We start from the raw sequence: 16506 nt of genomic DNA on the forward strand, positions 1-16506 counted from the left end.
TACCACACATCAGTTACCTAAGACAGCTAACTATTTGGTTCCTACAATTTTCCAACTAGATAGTAACAAGCAATGTAGAATGTAGACATCACATTATGTTTTGACACGAGGTTTGCCAGTTGACCGGTTTATTTATTTACTTCCTTCTCACCATGTAGATTCTGAGTTATCTCGAACAAATGAAGTCAAGCATTTCATCCTCTGTCACTAAGGTAAGAACTTGGCCAATATTATAGGCACTGACCAAAACTAAATGCCTATTTCTGGAGTAGGAGACAAATAAAACAGAAATGAGGGGAGAACAATGATAGAAACATCACACTTTCTGTGCAGTCTCCTAAGAATCACTATCTGCATAAAGGTGTCGGACATCTAGAGTCACATCCAATCATTCAGGTTGCAGAAGGCTCTGCATCTGAGCTCACTCTGTGGCCAAGCCTACACCACAGCTAGTTCAGGACTGTGCTAGGAGAGGACTCAGTGCCTCATGGATGTTAGGCCATCCCTCTATCATTCAAGTTATACCTCCAGCCCTCAATTTGCTTTTTGAAGATTCTAGGAGATACAAGGAGACTTACAGCATCTTCTAAGTCTCTTAAATGCATCTATAGTCTACTCAGTCTCAACTGCCTTTCTCTATTCCCCTGTGCTTCTTCAGTTGAACCTTAAAAGCTGATTAGTGAATGAATGGATGCAGGCTTAGGAAAGAGCCTCCTTCCTCACTTTGGATTTCATCCAGTGAAATTACTAGATAAAGGTCATTTTTCTTTCCTTTTAAAGAATGAGCTTCATCTGTAACCTGAAAGATTGGTTGCTAATTTTCTTACAACTCAAGAGTAAGTACCTCCCCTGGAAAACCCATGTCTTTCTTTAAGGGTCTTTAGGTTTCTAACCACCTAGATTCTGGATAGACTGTAGGTGGTCTCTGCACAATGTCACGCATCCAGTTTGTCCATTGTTATCATGAGAATTGAGTGGACAGTCTTTGGGGGAAAAAATCCAAGAAAGGGAAATAAGTACACAGAATACGTTAGAGGTCCATAGGGGTGGATTAGGCAGACCAGACCTTCTCTGGTTTTAAAGGATCACTGAAGGCTTCCTTGGACATTCCACCTTTTCACTTCAAGAAAGGCTCTCCTTTTTTTTTTAAATGCCTGAGACTACACACCTGTCATCTCTTCCACACTCTTTAGTCTCCATGGAGTGGACTCCTCAAACTTGCAGTAATAGACCTCAGGAAAGGAAGACAGCTAATTCCCAACCATTTCATCATGTACTCATCATTCATTAAATGTTATATAGAATGTCTGCTTGCCACAACTGCTATAAAGTAGAGCTGGGACTGAGTAGGAAGCAGCAAGCACGGATGGTACATCATAGGGGATGGATGGCTCATGGTGTTTAGAAAGGGAGGATGCATATCCCAGAGAGAAGGCAGCACAGCTGGGAGGCGACATGATTTGTCACCCAGAATAGACACTGGGTAGATCACTACCCCCCTTAAAAAGAGAGCAAACCGAAGAGTCCTATTCAAAAGTATTTTGTGCCAGACTATGTAATACTTAGGTGCTCTAATGATGTTGGAGGTGGGTACACCCTGAAATTGAATGAATTTAAAGCAAAGTAGCCATTTAGAGAGAATGACTCCTTATTTTAGGACAGCAGAAAATGTCTGCAAACGTGAGTAATGGGTTCTGTAGCAAACAGCATAAAACAAATGTTGCAAAACCCACGTCCTTATGTGGTAGATCGCACTTTTATGCATGTTCGCTGTGTGAACAAGGGGGTTAGAAGTTAAACAGTCGCCTGGGGCTAAGGGAAAGCACCTTGCGCAGGTAGGAAATAGGCTTTTCCACTTCCAAACTACTACTGAACGTCTTTAGCAGGAGCTAACAGGCAGCACGGTGCACAAATGTCTGTCTTTAAGATGCCGGAGCATTACGAAATTGGGCTGTTTTAATGTCTCCAATAGCCATCTGACCTTTAATCCAAAGTCATAAATTTATCATTGTCTGAAATTGGTGGATTATCATTCTTATTAGGGCCAGTCCTCAGGATTTAGCATTTACAGAATTCTTGGTCTCTAGTGCATGACAAGAGGCTGAAATCCACTGGGGTCCCCTGGAAAATGGTTAAAGAGAAAGGAATTAGCAGTTTTGAAACCAGGACATGTTACGCTGCCAAAGGAAGTAACAAAGGAGAAAAAGGAAAACAACGCCTGGCGAGATCAAGTGAGTCTGTACTTCATAAAATGATAAATGCCTGGGAACCACGTCTGGATATAATGAATTACAATCCCTCCGCATTCACCTTAGTAACATTTTACAGGGGTTGTATTTTACTCCCAACTACCAATTATGTCATCATTCTGGCATTTACCTGGACATAATGATACACAGCCAAACCACTCTTGCCACATAACTCATCGTTTAAAAGTGTTTGTAAAGTCAGATGGCATTCTGCATACGCATAATGACTCAGACCTTGCTATTAAATCGTGCAGATTAAAGTTTAGTAAACCTCAAATTTTTTGCACGGGTTTCTGGGTGTCTTATTAATCCTAAAGGACGAGGTGCTAGGCTATTTAAACGTCAATAAACATGGAACCCTGTAAAAGGAGGAGGCTGCATTTTCATCACAGAGCACCTCACCTGCCGCTTTAATGGAAACAGAGACTTGCTTTCTGAACTGTCCGGCTCAACACTATGTCATCTATTAAGATAGGAAAATACAGGGAGAAACTCACATGCCCATACCAGCTCTGCAGTTTACCCTCCCATCCCCAGTTCCTTCCCTGAACTCATTAAATCGGGGTGGGGGGGAACCCACACCATTCCATTGGTTTACAACAATTCATTTTAATTTAGGTTTGAGGAAGAAGGGGGAAAAAAGGAAAATAAGAATTCAGGACTTTTTGCATGCTTGTGAGGTCACCAAATCTAAATTAAGGCTCTGGCCTATAAAGCACATTAATAAAAATACTGTACAGGGGAAAATTTAATATGAATGGCTGAAATGCATGGAATTCAGAATTTTACTGTCAAACAGCTCAATTAAACAAATTGAAATTTTAAGCAACAAAAGGGAATTGAATAGAATTAGGAACAGAGTGGATCAGCAATACAGACCTTTATGAGGGGGGCCTGGCCCCTCCAGAGTGGAGTTTCTTTTATTTGTTGCCTGCCTGGGCAGTTCGGGGAGCCAGGCTGGCGAGACTGCAGTACAAAAGGATAAAAATGTTCAGCATTGAAACACAGTTTTTTGGCTCCCAATAAATCATCCGTCACTTCATCACAGCTCAGTAGATAATGAGCAATAAAGTTTTCACACTTGGGGAATGAGGACACAGACACAAGAAATACAACTCAAGCGGCACGTCTGGCTCTCCGCAAGTACAAGATGCCATGTATAAGAAATGACCCTAAGATCTCCTCTAAAGAGGGACACACATCTGTACAATAAACAATTTACTGCACTTAAAAAATTAAATCCCATTTATTAGTAACTTTAATGACAATAGTGTGTGGAGGTCACTATATTAAATAAAGCCCGATGCTAACCCAGAAATAGCTCGGAGCTTGGCATCAGCAGTCAGCAGTTGCTGGTACCGGGTGGTCTGTACAATGAGTTGCTATAATTTTTACTGGCATTATTTTAAATGTTTATGTGCGTACAGTATTCCCCACTTGGCATTTAAATAGGGCTGACATATCTGTGATTAAAAATAATTTTTACTCAAAAAGGTTTCTGTAGATCACTGTCACCCTCCACCCCCACCATCACCACTTTAAAAAAAAAATAACCAATTGAGCAGAAAGTTTGAGCTATTGATTCCAAAATCATATTCTGGTCCTTTCCACAAACACAGCCCATCTGCAGATGTTCTACAAAGCCTTCACTGCAATTACCTCGAATTGTTTCTGACTTTTATTCACCCATCTCTGCAACCTGCATGTGGGTGGGCTTCACTCTAACAAGAAACAACTGTGGGTCGGCCGGGGAGCAGAGGGAAGTAGAGAAGAAAGAAACCAAGGCTCCCTCATCAGTTGCCCAGGATAAAGCGCTTCATAAAAAGTGTACATTGAAACTGGCGCGAAGGAACCCGGGATGCTGAGATGAACACCCCCAAGTGCATCTTTCCTGACTGGTGGCTGGATGGTGGGTCAGCTGTGCTGTGTATGGGTCTCCGCCCCTGCCAGGCGGGAATGGCTTTAGGGCAGAGGAAGGAGAAGCTAGCTGTACTTGCTGAGGTTACCTTGCCTGAAGCCGGATGCTGAGCCTGAGTGCAGACCCTAGGTAACGGTTGGGGCTGGCGTCCAAGGGTTTCTGGCTTAGATCGTGTCTCAGAGCCTTTGAGCCTCACCTTCTCTGTGGAGGGCATCCTTCCTCCTCTTGTATCAAACAGCCCACATTGAGGCAGAGAGGTTCGGTCTCATGTTGTTGCATGCTGGAACACACCTTCTAACTTTCAAATCCCACTTGGGGGTGTTCCTTGATTCCCTTTTTGAATGGGCCAAGAACAAGAGGTTGCCTCTGCTTTGAGCTGGAGGGAGACACAAGCTGCCTCCCATTGTGCTGGTCCTGTGGGATGGAGCCACTGAAACTGTCCCCTGGCCAAGGAGCCGAGGGCCGAGGGGTTTTCTGGGAAGATGAGCCAATACATTCCCTCCTTTCCTCTGAGGTCCTCTCTGAACACTTTGTACTGTTTCATAGAGGAATGGCTAAGGGGGCACCCAGGTCTCAAGATCTCCCAAATATTCATCCACTCCTCCATCTAGAACTGGCCTCCCTCCTTTGCCGTCTGTTCTCTCAAAGTTCCCCATCCAACACAATCTACAAATTTTAATTAGTGCCGCTTAATCTTATTAACGCGTATACAAAATATAATCAAACAACAAATTATAGCAATTTGCAATTGCAATATATTAACGAATGCTGTGTGCTACAGGAAAAAAATAAACCCAAGCTTATATGTAAATAAATGCAAATTCAGATTTCCATAGTGTGTTTTGTACCTACTTTCAGAGAAAAGCAAGTCACTTAGAATCCTCATTTCTCTGTTGTCTTCGTTAAAATCCTGCATGCTAATTACATTCCTACAGTCATCAGACAGATAGCTGATAAGGCGCACAATGGTGCTGGTAATAGCACATGTAGCCCACTTTATTATCTTATGAAATTAGAGATTGAACATTGATTACGGCTAGTAGGGGAATCCGTGTAGGAAAGACAGAATGTGAGGGGGAAGTCCATAAAAACAGAGGAGCCGGCCACTGAATGCCTAAAAGGACTTCAAAGTCATTAATTAAGAAAGACAAACACTCCCCGTGAAGACTGTAAGACTCCCGTGTTTTAGACCAGGAGATGAATTATTTATTTGTACCCTTGCTGTACCGTAGAGTGCAAGTAGAGTTTGTTTAGCAGCAATGGTAGAAATATATTTGCTACGGGGGCAGCCTGGTAATATGGCTTGTTAGGGCATGCTATTTGTAAGCAAATTTATATGAAAAGTCTGTGGTATCTAATACTAAAATACTCCAGCCTCAGACTGAAGGGTGATTTTACAAACGTCCTGCGACACTCCATCATCCCTTCATTTTAATGTCTTTATTTTATGATTTTGTTGATGAAATACTACTTACCCAGTGCTCAAAATTCCTTTTAGGCTGCAGGCACTGGCTAGTTGACATGGCAAGCTATATTTTACGGCCACATATTTCAGCTCTCTCTGTCCAAGTTGGAGGACACAGTAGCCAAGATGGTTTTTCATCGTAGAAATATATTTTCATATTTATTTATTGATTTGACTAATGTATCTATTTTTCAATTCACATGCTTATGTTTCAATCCGTTAAAGTGATTCATGGTCAAATAATATGTTATTGCAAGTACAGGGGAGATAAAAACCCTGCCCGTTTGCTCCAACACAAGAACAAAAATAATAATAATAATAAAAAACATTGCATGATTAAATATAGTTCCAATCCCCAAAAGATCAAAACTAAAATGATGTTTTTAATTATTTTACAAAAAGGCATAAAATACAAGTTTTTTTTTCTTTTTAAGTATGATGCAATTACCTATGAAATAAGTTTGCTGGTAATAAATACCTTGTGGAGATTTCTTGACAAGATTAAGCATGCCATACAGTCTTAGCATAAGGCATGAAATTAACAACACAATGAAAGCTAAAATGGGCTTCAATTATTCAGCACAAGGCAGGCTGGAGAAGCTCACCAGATGCAAGACCAAGGACCACATTCTCCAAGCACCTTGCAAGAGCAGTTTGCCGTGATTAGAGACCCATTGAGATCCCAGGTTCCTGGGACAAAATCAACCCCATGAACCTTCTTTCCTGAAGCCTAGAGCCCTCCCTCCCTTCAGCTTGGCCCTGAATGACCTTTTGTGGGATGAAGCTGGTTGAGGAAATGTGCTAAGCTTTTGCTGCACAGATCTTTCCCTGGGTCTCACAACAATCTTCCCTTTCCTGGAATATTGTTTTAAGGGTGTTAGACACATGAATGTAACAATCAAAACACCATGTGTATGTGTGTATGTGCGCACAGGTTTGTGTGTGTGCGTGTTGGGAAAGGTTTATTATTAATGAAGGTAATGCAGAGGGTGAGTTTGACACAGGGTGATTTTGATGGAGATGTATTAAATAAAAATAAAAAGTCTACACAGAAGACAAGCAAACATTCAAGGTGAGTTGAGTATTCAGGAGAGTTGACCAAAGGAGATCCTGAGAGGCAGAAGTTGGAGCCATGAGGCTCCAGGTAAACACAGAGGACAAGGTATACGTACACTGTGGCTAGGATGCAGTCTCTCTCCAGGTGCTGGCAAGGTCAAGGTGTTGCCTGAGCTTTTACCATGGATCAGGCAGCAGGAGGAGCTGGGCTGTGAGCCCACTCCTGTATTCTTTTTTTTTTTTTTTTGGTTCTTTTTTTCAGAGCTGGGGACCGAACCCAGGGCCTTGCGCTTCCTAGGTAAGCGCTCTACCACTGAGCTAAATCCCCAGCCCCCACTCCTGTATTCTTAAGTGTTCTCTGTAGCACATCCAGCCAATGTCAGCCACCTTTCAAAGAAATCTGGAGATAATGAAATTATTACCAGTGTCCTGGAGAAAGGCTGCCTTTCATCAGGATCATCACACAGGGCTCTTTCTTACCTTCTCTCTGAGCCGTAGAGCAGCAGACCCCAGGAAAGGAGTTAGAAGTAGAGACACATGGGGTTCAGGGTTGGCAGCTTGTAATTGGTTAGTTGCGATGAATCTGAAGGCAGGGTTTGGCGGACTCTTCTAAGAAGAACCATCAATCATGCCTGTGGAGGAAGAGAAACTGCAGGTAAGATCCATGCCTACCCCTACCATTCATTCCCCCTCCATCCCTCTGGGCTTTGGGAACTTAAGAATTATAGAATATTTGAGGAATTTAGACAGCCAGTCCATTGATGCCAGGAGCATCGCTTCTGAGGTTGTCCAAGGGAAACTGAGCTCCAATTTGTCTCTGGTTCCCGCATCTATCCCAGCTGGAGCTACTCAGTTTCTTCCACTGGATTAAGACGTGCCCTTTTGCCCTTGGTTCCTTCAACAGGATCATGCCCTCCCAACTGAAGGAGCAATGTTATACACAGAACAGAAAATGTGCTTTGTGAAGTTTTTATGTTAAACAAAAATGGCTGAGATGACCTATTCCCTAGAATTCACCCAGAAGTCTAGTTTGTAGGAATTTAAAAATAAGCAAATAGACGATTAAAATAAAAAAAAAAAGGCGCTCACAAGCTCACCATCTAGAACATCCATTTTAACACTTGGGTGCAGCTCCTGTCTTTTTCTATAAGAATTCACACTTTTTAAATTAATCTTTGAGTCCAGCCGTTTAGACTGTCTTGCTGTCTAAATTTTATACTTAATATTTTATAGCAGAGAGCGGTCCCAACTTGTCCCCCACAATGATTTAGAATGGTTGCCTAACAGTTCCTGGTAGATGTGAACCACAGAGAGCCACTGTTTATCCATGCAGCCACCACCAAACATGCCGTAATAAAAACCTCAGGGACTAAGTCTTCAGAAATGTCTGTGTCTATTCCTGAACTATGACCCCAAAGTAGGGTTTAAAACACCACTGAAGTTGCTAACCAGACTGGCAATGCCCTTTGACATCATCTCAGAGGTGCCTCTTTCTTACCCAACCCCCCAGGACCAGAGAATATCCTGGTAATGTTTTCATAAGTAAAATTTTACATATGTAGATTTGTCAGCAAATCAGTATTTCCTTTGTGTTTGTGCTCTCCTAAGAGTCAAGGCAATGGTCTATACCTGTCAGCCATTTTCATTTCTTCTCTTTTATTTTCCTTAGCTTGTCATTTTAGGAGGAGCAGAATGAAAAATTAAACTCACTCATAGTCTCACCTCTGTAATGTCCACAGATATTTCTTTCGTAAAGTTTGTATACAGAGCAGAAAATGCTACATCTGTCCTGCCAATCTTAAAACAAGTCTCAGCCCCTCTTCCCAAATATCACTGATAAAAAGTATGGTTTGATTTTTACCATAAATATTACAGAGGCAGCAAGGAAGAGCCCACAATGTATGTCATCTTTCCCCATGGAGACACCGATGGCCTTCATTTTTGCTTTTGTTTTTTAACCTCAGAATGAAAATCGTCTCCCCCAACCATGTTGGAGTGTGTGTGTGTGTGTGTGTGTGTGTGTGTGTGTGTGTGTGTAAAGGGACATGGATGGGGAGAAAAAGAGAAACATGTATACAGGGATAAATTTCTGAGTGTGGGAACTTACATTTCATATTTCCTGTAGTGATCTGAATCTTATATATAGTAAAGTTTAAACACTTGACCTGCACGTTGCATTTTGTCACAATTAGTTGTTCAAATAATAATTTAAAACCTAAGTGCATTTTTCATAAACTCACATCCTTCACCTTCTGTCTTTGTGATGATGCCACACTGATTTTTTTGTTTGTTTGCTTGATTGCTTGCTTTGTTTTATCTGTCTCATTTTGTTTTGATTGAGATAGGGTCATTCTATGTAATCCTGGCTGGCTTGGAACTCACAGAGGCCCACCTGCCTCTGCCTCTTGACTGCTGGGATTAAAGATACATACAGAGCATAACACCACACTTTTAAAATCTCTTGCCACAGACAGATTAACTTTTATCCAGGTATTTGTAAGTCCTGATGTGGGTCCACCTTCAGCCTCAAAACATTTCATCTCCAGGCACCTAGCTCTGTTTTAATTACAACCTTAATTACGAAGTTGGGCTTTTCCTCTCTCCAAACTTTTGCCCCAAACCACCTACTGAACAATAAATCTTTTTCTCACACCCCGAATGCCATCTTTATTAGGCACTAAATTACTTGCGTCGTGCTCTGGAATTTCTTCTTTGTCCTATTGATCGCTGCACCAAAAGCACATTGTTTTAATCACCCTGATATTTTAATATCTGCTGGGTCAAGTCCTCTATCATCATTCTTGTTTCTCAAAATTTCCTTGGCTCTTCTCAGCCATTCATTTCTCCAGATGAACTTTAGCCACACTTTGCTAAGTTCCACCCCCACTCCCATGGGAGCTGGAATTGGATATTCATTGAATTTGTAGATAAATTAGGAGAACGTTGACATCTGCGCCACTAAATCTTCCCATGCAGGGACATTATTCTTCTTATCCATTTGAAGCTTTTTTTTTTCTGTCCCTTGGCAAACTTTTATATTTTTAAATACTTCCCCAGGACATTCTGTAAGTTTATTCTGATTTTTACAGTTGCTATCATTTCTGTTATCATTGAAAATAAACTCTTTCTGCCAGGACATTTTGGGTTACAGAAAGTCCCACTGGTTTATGCACATTGGTTTAATTTCAGCTAAACCTCCTTTATCTTAGTTTAAATCTTTTCTTTTAATTAAATGAAATTGATCTAGTGATTGTGACACATGCTCCCCAAAGTGTCACGAATGGAGCTATATCAACTGCAAGTACTACTGAGTCTATCTCCCTCATTTCTCTCTTCTTGGGTCATATTTCTTACACTAAAAAAGTCACTGAAACCTGTAGAACGGCCATTTGAAATGGTTATCAGGGTCTTCTGTCATCTGTCATCTATTCTATCAGAGAACATGACACAAGTAAGGGGTGGTGGCAAGATGACTTTCACAAATATTGTGCCCATGTGAAAGAAACAACCCACAAAAATCTATTCACCCCAGACCAAAACAAATGTTTCTACCTTAGTCTACCACAGAGAACTCATGAGTTCATTGGGGTCTCACACCAACCAGACAGACCAAAATCCCAGCAGTTGCTCAGCCTACAAGGCTGTGGGTCTCAGCTGCCTCAGTCTGCTGCTAAAGGCTCAGCAGATTCCCAAAGACCTGTTCACAGAGTTGCTGGTCTCCAGTCCATGTTGGAAGCCTGAAGCTGGATTCTAATATCACTGAAGTAATGCAGAAGTGACAGCAATGGAGTAGATGAACTTGCTAGAAAAATTAAAGACAAGCAGGCAAAATCTTCCCTCTGTGTCCTTTATCTAGGCTGACAAAAAGGTGCAGCTCACATTTGGGGTGCATATTTCCATTTCCAATGATCAGATCAGGAAAACCCCTCACAGGGGTGCCCATTGGTTTGTCTTGCGGTTGATTTCAGAGCTAGTCAAGTTGACAACCAAGATTAACCATCACAAGCATACAGTGACTTCTCTGCAAAGGTCCATTCTTACACTATGAACAACAGTAGACAGTGCATTGCTCCTTATGTGTCTCTCCATACAGTCACACAGATCAACTGCCTAGGCTCACTGAATCCTCTTGCTGAGTGAACCTCAGCCCATCTCCTAAGGGTGCCAGTTGCACTAGATGAGGCTAACCCTACTTGATCACAACATCAGCTCAATTCATTATAGCTTCAAAGGCCTGATTTCCAAAAAGGTCATGTTCTAAAATTCCAGAAAGCACAGCCATTGGTGGAAGGGGCACAGTCCTTCAGTACAGTAGTGATATGACCTTGATTTCAAATGTGAAGCTTTAGATGCTTCTGTCCCAGTACCCTAAGCAAATCACTATTATAGTATAATATGTGGATGATTCTTGGTTTGTGTGAGGGGTTCACATGTGTGTCTATACGTGTTGTTTGTGAGCACATACAGACCAGAGGAGAAAATCAAGTGTCTTATTCTGCCACTCTGCCTAGTCATTGGAGACAGAGTCTCTCACTGATCATGGAATCAAGCTAGCAACCAGCAAAAGCAGGGGGTCATCCAGTCTTCACCCTAATAGTACAGGACTTGCTGGGGTTACAGATACGTGCATGATCATGGTCAAATTTTATATGTAGATGCTGGGCATCCAAAGTCAGTTCCTCAAGTACTCTTATCCATTGAGCCATCACTCCAGTCCCAGGTAATTCATTTACTAAATCTTGTCCTACTCAAGGTTGGGGACCTGAATCTACCCAGCAAGGAAGAAACATTGGTATGGCCCACTGATAAGGCTTAGTAGCTGATCACTCTGTTTTAAATTGAAGTGTGTGTGTGTGTGTGTATGTGTGTGTGTGTGTGTGTGTGTTGTTGTTGTTGTTGTAAAAATATAAAAAATAAAAAAGTACAGTTGGTCTTTTACCTGCTAGGTCCGCACAGCGGTGCCCAAGATAACTGCTAGATATCTTGGTGGAAACACATCCCAGCCGCTCACTTTCCTACACTCAAACCCTCACATAAAAGAACACACAACACAATAATCTTTGACCCAATTGATAAGATATAATTGCCCACTTAAACATACAAAGCCCGGTACCATCCATCCCTTAAGAACATTGATAACAAACTGTAAATACACAGAGCAGAATCTTAACATCACCTGCCATGGCTTCTCCCCCCTCTCTCTCTGTCCTCTCTGTTCTAGTCTCTTCCTCTTCCTTCAAACTTCTCTCCTGCCCATCCTTCCTTCTCCTCCAATGATAGGCCTCCTTCTATCCTGTACTTGCCCCTCACCTGTACTTTACAAATTCAATGGGGAGGTGGTTCTGGTGAAGTCACCTGAGTTCTGAGTACTTGACTAGGCAGCTGTCCTTGGGGCAGTGGAATTAGCATCAAAATACAGATAACTTCAGGGCAAACCACAACGTGTGTGTGTGTGTGTGTGTGTGTGTGTGTGTGTGTGTGTGTGTGTGTGTGTGTGTGTGTATTTTGGTCGTGTGTATGTCTGTGAACCAGTTGTATGTCTGTTGTCTGCAGAGGTCTGAAGAAGGAATTGGATCTCCTGGAATGGAGATTCAGAAAATCCTGAGGCACCATGTGGGTGCTGGAAATTGAACCCAGGTCCTCTGGAAGAGTAATCAGTGCTCTTAATGGCTGAACCATCTCCTCTAGTCCCATCACTGACTTTTTAAGTTGCAGGAGATCATGAGCCAAGTTGGGTAACAAAGGACTGAAGCCTTTGCAGAGCCCTGTGTGAACTTGTGCCTCGGAAGGGTTAAGCTGGCCAAGTGAAAGCTGAGGAGTTGGTGAAGCCAGAAGTGTTGGGGGAAGGCATGGTGATCAGCCTTGCAAGATCCCTTCTGAGCAGAGAACAGGCAAATGCTGGCATGGAAAAGACCCCCAAATGAGCCAGGAACTCTTCCACTCCATCATGAGGAATTGTTCTCTGGAGTGGGGACCAGCCGGGATGTGTTTGAAGCACTTACCATATGTGCAGGAAAAAGGTCTCATTTGTCCGCCGTGAATTTTTTGCCTTTCTTTTGAAAGGATAGTTAATTTTAAGTAATTTGTTTCACAGGTGAAGCCACCACCCCCTTATTCTGTTTTGCAGAGGTTTCATATATCACCCTCGGTTGCCTGAACAATTAGAAATTGTCACCAAAGAAAAATGCCTAGGCTCATGTAAATAACTGTTTACCTAAAGGAGCGGGGGGGGGGGGGGGGGGCACCAGAGTCACCCTAATGAAGCATGACTGCAGGGAAGGAGCCAGGGCGAAGCTGCATCTGCTAGTGTGACGGTGCTGATGGTAAAAATTGGACGAAAAACTATTATTTGTTTTTGTTGTTGTTGTTGTTTTCTTGTCAGAAATAACGTAGCTTGAAAATTTCCAACAGACAACATGAGTTAGGCCATTTGCTACTTCCAATGCCTAATTGTTCTCCTGGCAGATATAAAAAATTGGGGCACCGGTGTCATTTACCTAAATTTCTAATTAATGCGATGGCAAAAAGAAGTTAGTAAGGGAAACAGTTGAAAAATGTCTGTGTTCAAGGTTACGTCATCTGCCTCGGCTAACTTCCTGCCTGCTCTCCATAGCACCTGGTATTTGGAGTAACTCCATGTGTTTGCGTCAAGAGGATGGAAAAGGTTTGGCTCAGGAACACCCACCCCCACCGTCACCTCCTTTGCTTGTTCTTTGGCCTTCCTTTTTCAATCTTTTTTTTAAAAAAAGAGATCTCACTCTGTACTGGAGGCTGGCCTCTAACTAAGAGTATTCCTCCTGCCTCAGCCTCTAAGTGTTTCTATTACAAGCCTGAGCCACCATACCCTGCTGCTTTCCTAACAAGCCATACAAATCCCTACAGCGGGGATGGGGAAGCTGCTCTGAGTGTCATTTCCAGTGGGTTGCACTCCCACCTGCTACAAATAATAAGAGACATTCAATATCTATGCAGTGTCTACATGGTACTCTGGCTTGGATTCGAATGGTGAATCCATGATGTGTTCCTTTAAACTTCAAGTGAGCAGGCAAGCAGCTTGGATTTGGAAATTTCTAGAACAATGTCTGTCTTCAGAACAATACTCTTACCATCCAAGTCTTATCTCCATTCCATTCTTCTGTAGCTGAGGATAGCTCCTTTAAAAGCAGGCAGTGTTGTACTGCAGAGACAAGGTTCTGGATGATCTGGATGACAGTATGATGATAGGAAGAGTTTTCTGTCACGTGACCACGGACAGCCGGTGCCTTGAAAGGCTTGTGTTCAAATAACTGAGGAGAGCATAAGCTTCTTCGTTCTTAGAGACAGTGTTACACAAAGTCATCAGAGTTTCTTTAAGAATAAATGCCCTATGGTGCATTTCACTTAACATTTTCTGGAACTAGTTGGGCTTACAAGTCTTACTTTCAAGTGATTAAAAAAGCTATGTCCTGTAGAAGAGAAAAACATCTGTGGAATGCCATCCTGCTAACAAGACTCTTAGGAGTAGTCTCGTTTAAATCTGTTATGTCTGGTCACACCCTTCTACCAAATAAAGTTATATTCCAAGGCTATGTCTCAGCCTCCTTTTGCAACGCCCTGGCCAGCCCCCTGCCTGAATCACCCTATGCAATGGCTGTCTCCCAAAGTCAAACTATGGATGGATTCGCACACTTGCTCTAGTTTCTTCATGGCTTGAACTTCTCTAGTAAATTCCCAGCCATTCCCACGTCACATTGAGTCTAGAGATAAATTCTTGTAAACACTTCACCTGCCTCTCCAGCCTCTCCTCCTAGGGTGGGAATGGACAGTTTGTCCAGTCAAAAGAGGGAATTATGAAAGACTATGGCATATTACCTCCCTCACGGGTGGTGAGTACCCTTCCCAACCCGAGAAGGAAGGAACAGACCTGCTGATTGGAAGACAAGAACAAGACCAGTTGTCACAAGACATTGGCAACAGCTAAAATCTGATTGCTGACATCCGATGAAAATTCTGGAAAAGGGTACTTCTCATTTATGAAGTGAAAAATAACAGAAGCCCCTCCCCCCCATACAACTCATTTCTACCTCTAATGGCCTCAATTACTGCCAACTAGCCTAGCAGCGCCTGTTTTTAAGCGCCTCCTTATTCATTTTCACTAAACATGCCAAGGGTGGCTATTATTATGGAAGTGTGAATTTCTTAAAATCATTGAACTGTATTATATTAAACCAATAAAAGTGATTATCCAGGACAAACCTCTCCAATTTACCGAAGAGGAAAACGAGATTTAGCCCAAATTCAAGCAGACAATTAGAAGACAAAGGCCAAGGACATACCTTAAGTGACTGTGCTCTTCCTTCATGGTGCCCGTGATCACTCTCACCAGGCATCAGGCTCTGGGTCCTGTTCCTTACTCGAAGGGTTTCGATGATACTCACAATGACACTGTATTGGAGATTTTTTTTTCCAGAGTATATAAAGGCCTGGGGTTGAGGAATGGTAGCCCTGCTGTCAATGCCAGAGGACATTTGGTTCTAGGTATGCTCTCTCCACTAAAGCACTAAAGGTCTGAGTCCCTTTGAGGCATTTCTGACATACTTGGTCTTTCCCAGCACCAACAGTCCCTCAGAAAGCAGCAGCCACCCGAGCAGACACTGAATGACAACTTGCACTGTTTTCAAATACCATGATATAACTGGACCCGAATACCATAATGACAAACTTGGTGCCCTCTTTTCCACCATAGGCTAAGAAACATAAATGTATAGGCTTCAATTCTAAATTTTCATTCCAAAACCATTAAAGATATCTAGTCACTTGCTATCCATTGAAAGATCTCCTATGCTCCAAGCTAGTTCTTAACTCTTTGTAAAGCCAAAGATGAACTGATCTTCCAGCCTCAGCCTCCCAAGTGCTTGGATCATAGGCATGTTCGACAGTACGTGGTTCATGTAGTCTTGAGCACTGGCTTTAACGCTTTGTGCATGTAAGGCAAACACTGTACCATCCTGAGCTACATCCCAACCCTATCTATGACCTTGATAAGCATCCTCTTCTTGTTTGTTTATTTGAGACAGAGACTCCAGTACAGCCCAGACTGGCCTTGAACTTGCTGTCCTGGGGCTCAACTTTGCAAGTGCCCAGATGACAGACTTACTCTTATCACACTGGGCGGAGAGGGCATCTTTGTCTGACTTAAACAGGTAGCAGCTTATATTAGTATAAAACTAAGGCTTAGCAGAGTCATCAATATTCTTAGCTTCATTATTATATGGCGTGGTCTTATTGATTCTGTTCATAATTTCACTGTTAATAACTAAGTCAGAAGCCTTATTTCTTAATCTCATTTTATCCTCACCACTCGCCCTAATCATTCTTTACATTAAAGGATTAGTGGCCTCAGTGCGACCCAACAAATAATAATCCACCCTGGAGAAGATACTTTTCCAAAAGGGGAACAGGTCCTTTTTCCTCATAAGCAGGCTTAGCAAAGAGGGCAATGGCCATTAGAGACATCTGGAAGTGGGAGAGTGTCACCTGCATCACAATGCCTGGCAGACAGGTGTGAGTGGCCCCTCCCAGCAGGCAGTATCTCTTTACATCTTAAGCAAACAGCATCCCACTTCCTCCTGCCGCAGGTGAGCGATTCTATCCACCAGAAAAAAAAATTAAACACCTCACCACATGGCTCCAACTCTCCAGTCAACCCGAAGTCTCATGAGAGAGGAGACAAAGAAGATAGTCAGCCACTCTACTGACCGCTCAGTAACAACAGATGTGCTCTCTGGTGGAGTGAGCAGGGAGGGGAAGGTACAGAATGTTTTCCAGCCATCCCCAGG

General features: G+C 42.5%; 1 long non-coding RNA gene across 1 annotated transcript in view; it reads right to left on the bottom strand.

Moving 5' to 3' along the window:
- The window catches only part of LOC134485188 (uncharacterized), a 119571-nt gene extending 103431 nt beyond the window's left edge, over positions 1-16140 (bottom strand). The window contains exons 1-2 of the long non-coding RNA XR_010063178.1: positions 15004-16140; positions 7169-7320 (exon numbers count right to left, since the gene is read on the bottom strand). This is a non-coding gene — a long non-coding RNA (uncharacterized LOC134485188). The remainder of the gene's footprint in view (positions 1-7168; positions 7321-15003) is intronic.
- Between the last annotated feature and the right edge of the window lie 366 nt (positions 16141-16506).

This window comes from Rattus norvegicus, chromosome 1, assembly GCF_036323735.1.
Source record: "Rattus norvegicus strain BN/NHsdMcwi chromosome 1, GRCr8, whole genome shotgun sequence".
NCBI classification, from domain to species: domain Eukaryota; kingdom Metazoa; phylum Chordata; class Mammalia; order Rodentia; family Muridae; genus Rattus; species Rattus norvegicus.